Source organism: Echinops telfairi, unplaced genomic scaffold (assembly GCF_000313985.2).
Source record: "Echinops telfairi isolate 266 unplaced genomic scaffold, ASM31398v2 ScPeMD7_18;HRSCAF=68, whole genome shotgun sequence".
Lineage (NCBI taxonomy): Eukaryota > Metazoa > Chordata > Mammalia > Afrosoricida > Tenrecidae > Echinops > Echinops telfairi.
The window spans coordinates 12,367,731-12,371,628 of NW_022103915.1; positions in this window are offsets into that span (position 1 = coordinate 12,367,731).

Genomic DNA, 3,898 nt, shown 5'->3' on the forward strand with positions numbered 1-3,898 from the left:
TCATATAAATATATTTGCATATGTACATGTCTTTATCTAGACCTCTATAAATGCCCTTTGCCTCCCATCTCTTTCCTCTATTTCCCTTGATTTTCTGTTTTTCTTTACATTCATTGTAATCTGTCTTGAAGGCTGTCATCCTTGATCTTCATCTGCAAGGACTTGAAGTCCTCCTCACTTTCAGCATGCAAGATGGTGTCATCTGCCTGTCACGGGTTGTTCATGACCCTTCTTCCTCCAGTCCTGACACTGCATCCTTCTTCATCTGGCCTGGCCCCTCTGATGACATGCTCAGCACACAGATTGAATAAGTATGGTGAGGATACAACCCAGACACACGTCTTTCCTGACTTTATATCCTCGTTCTATTCACACAACTGCCTCTTGGTCCGTATGCAAGTTCTGAGTGAGCACAGTGCAGGGTTCTGGAATCCCTGTTCTTCTCCAGCCTTGCCTGGGTGGGAAGAACAGGGAAATCCCTGTGCCAAGTGCAGGAGGATGATGGCCCAAAGAAGTCAGATGACAAATGCATGACTGGTTTTCAGAAGGGACGAAACAATATTGAAGAGCGTCTCAGCAGTCGGCCATCCACATCAATTGCAAGGAAGTAATCTTGCTCTTCGCCTTAATTGAAGTGGCGTGAGGCCGAACAGCAGAAACAATAGCCGATATCAGAGACATCTTCAGCTGGTTATGCTTACACAATTCTGACGGAAAAAGTTGAGCAAACTTTCTGCGTGGTGGGTGCCAAAACTTGTGTCCAGATCACTGACGACAAGAGCAGATCTTGCCATGGAAATTTTAAACATGTGGGATCAAGATCCTGAAGTGTTCCTTGGAAGAATTGTAATCAGAGATGAAACATGGCCTTACCAGTCTGCTTCTGAAGACGAAGCAGGATCAGAGCCGTGGCTGCCAAGAGGGAGAAGTGGTCCAGTCAAAGTATACGTGGATTTGATCAAGCACAAAGGTCATGACAGCAGTTGGGGGGTGGGGGTTGCTCAGCTGGCTTTCTGGAGGATCATAACCTCTACTTCTGAGAGTATTTTGAGAAGTTCAGCCAAAACATTAGTAGGAAAATATCTGGGAATGCTGCACCAGTGGGCCCTCCCCCTTCCCAGCAAGGGTCCTGCTCACGCCTCTCGGGAAATCAGAAATGTTTCTGTCTGTCTCCCATAGGAAGTCATCAGGTGCCCACATGCAGTCTTGCTTTGGCCCTTTCTGACTTCTTTTGCTTCCTAAAACAATCTTTTTTAATCTTAAAAAAAGAAAAATCTTTAAAAGGCACCTGTTTTTCTTCAGCTAATGTTTTTTTATTATTACTTGGGATTTAATACATATATCAGTCCATAATTCAATCACATCAAGTAAAATTGTACAATTGCTTCCACAGTTTCCAAGCTCTTCTCTATATGGACTCAACCTTGTCTCCCTTTTACACGCACCCCCCCTGTCCCCCCTTACTCTACTTGCTGTCCCTGTCGGTTCAGCAGTCCTGGGTCTCATTAACCAACAAATGGAAACGCATGTGACACAATAACCCCTCTGAGACACACTCTTCGATGAACAAATCAAAAGTGCAGAAAACTTAGGAAACCAGGCGGCATTGACCTGGTTAAATTCCCAGTACGCTCACTGATGGAGCTTGTGTTGAGAAGTAGACTTCATCTTTTTATTTTTAATCCTTTAATTCCATCTCCCCACCAGCTTTCTGCAATCCCCTAGTACACTCCCTCCTCACTTCGTTGATGTGGATCGATTTCAAAGTAGCAATTTGCAAAAATACGACGACCACATCAGATCACCAGACACATCATGACCTAACTGCCAAATTACTGAGAGCGCAGGCCTGGCCACATTGACACCAAATACTCACAGCCAGCCCTCTCTTTGCCTGGCATCGTGGTGTTCCCTACTGACAGGGGCACACCGTCCAGACACAGGATCATTAATGGTTTGTTTTGTTTTGTTACCATTGTACATGGGACTTGTTGGGTAAGTAAGGAGACAGTGGGTATGTGAAGAGAAGGTGCAGTTCTCAACCGACGTCGAAAGTTGTGATAGTAACTGATGTGGCTAAGAAAGTCCACACGCGGGTAGGGTGGGGTGGAGGATGTGCACGACTGAAGCCAAGGATGGTAAGTGCAGTAGTTAACAGTTTGCATCAGGTCAACTCATGGAGGCCCTGGTGTGGCAGAGTAGACCTTTGCTCCCGAGGGCTTTCCCTGGCTGCTTTGTGTGGAAGTACCATAGATCCCACCCTTTTGTCTGAGATGCTGCCTGGTGGACTTGAACTTGCGGCTGTCTGGTTGGCAGCCAGGCACATTAACGGCACCACTCGGACTCATCATGGAGGTCAGGAAAGGCACACCACGGAGTGCTGCTGAGGGGGCCAGGGAGATACGTTTTGAAAGACGTTTTTAACAAGCAGGAGGTGGTTATGGGCTTTGACTGGGGTTGTGTTCGGTGGGGTGATAGGAACAGAAGCCGTATTGTTGAGTGGGGGATGAGCAAGTGAAGACAGTGTCGGTGGGCAGCTCGAGGGAAACCAGATGGCAAAGTGGGCGAGGGCCCTGGTGGGGAAGTGACAAGGAGGGCAGGGTGTGTGACATCCCGGGACTTGAACATCATGTACCAGTGCCTGTGGGGAAGTCACAGCTGAGCTGGAGAGGTTGGAGACGGGGGCGAGGAGAGTTCCTCAGAAAGGGAACAGATAAGATCAGAGACAGATGGAGAGATTGGCCGGAGAGCAAGGAGCTTTATTGTGAAGACGGGCGGGGCGGGTGGCATGAGGTGGGGTGAGGGCAGACAGCTGTGGATTTCGAGGGAGGGAAGCTGGATTTCCTTCTGTACGGTTGGAAGAGGTGTTACCTTCTAAAACACAGGGGTGTGGTCTAAGGCTTGACAAATGCAGTCACGTGGCAGAGACTGGTGCTTGTCCAAGGGACCAGAGAAGCTGAGGGGCTTTGGGGGGACACATCCTGCCCTGAGGCCCCTCACAGGGGCCCAGCAGACAGAGGGGAGGGGCAAGAGGGGTGGTTAGCCAAGTCTGGGAGGAAGGGACATGTGGCCACTTTTGAAGGAAGCAGGCTAGGAAATTAAATGTCAGAGAAAAGTCCAGAGTCACTGCCCTAAGCCATTCTAGCAGTCAGCTGAAAAGTTGCTACCCTGAGCCCTGTTGTTCCCGTCTCTGCCGCGTCAGTCATGTGAATATACATTTCTGAGGATTTTATAGCGTCATAATTTAATAGATCCAGTGAATTAATCATGTAATTACAACAATATTTGTTTTGGAGATAAGGGAAAAGAATCAAGGATGTTAATAAAGGGAGCCCTTTAGGCAAATATTTGAACCCTGAGTTGGTCTTCTGCTTTGGCTCCTGCACCAGAAGCTTGTGTGTCTCTTATTTCTATGTGAGTGTCTTTAAAGAGCCACAGTGTTATTTATTAGCATATTGACATCTTTCCCAAAGATGTTTGCAGGCACTTTCCCCAAATCAAGGCGGGGGTAAGCAGTGGGGATCCAAAAGGCCACCCTTGCAGCCCTTCTGCGGTCATGAAATGAATCATTGGACTCGAATGATGTTGTTGTTGTTGTTGTTTAGCTGATAGCTTTCAGCTGTGTCTGGTTTCACAAGCCTCGCCTCTTCAGCTTAGACATTCTTTGACTTCCAGGGAAGTTTTCCTGATCCTTAAAAATAAAATCTTGAATATTTGAGAAGACTTAACCGTGACCTTACTACGAGGAAGAATTTGGTGCCATTGTCTCCCTGATACCGTGGACTCTGTTAGGAATGTGAACTGCTCGATCAAGGGCATGTAGCCGAGATGAAGGACTGAAATCCAAATGAAGGCTGAGCATGATAGTGGGGCAGGAGGAAAGTAAAAGTAAATAGAG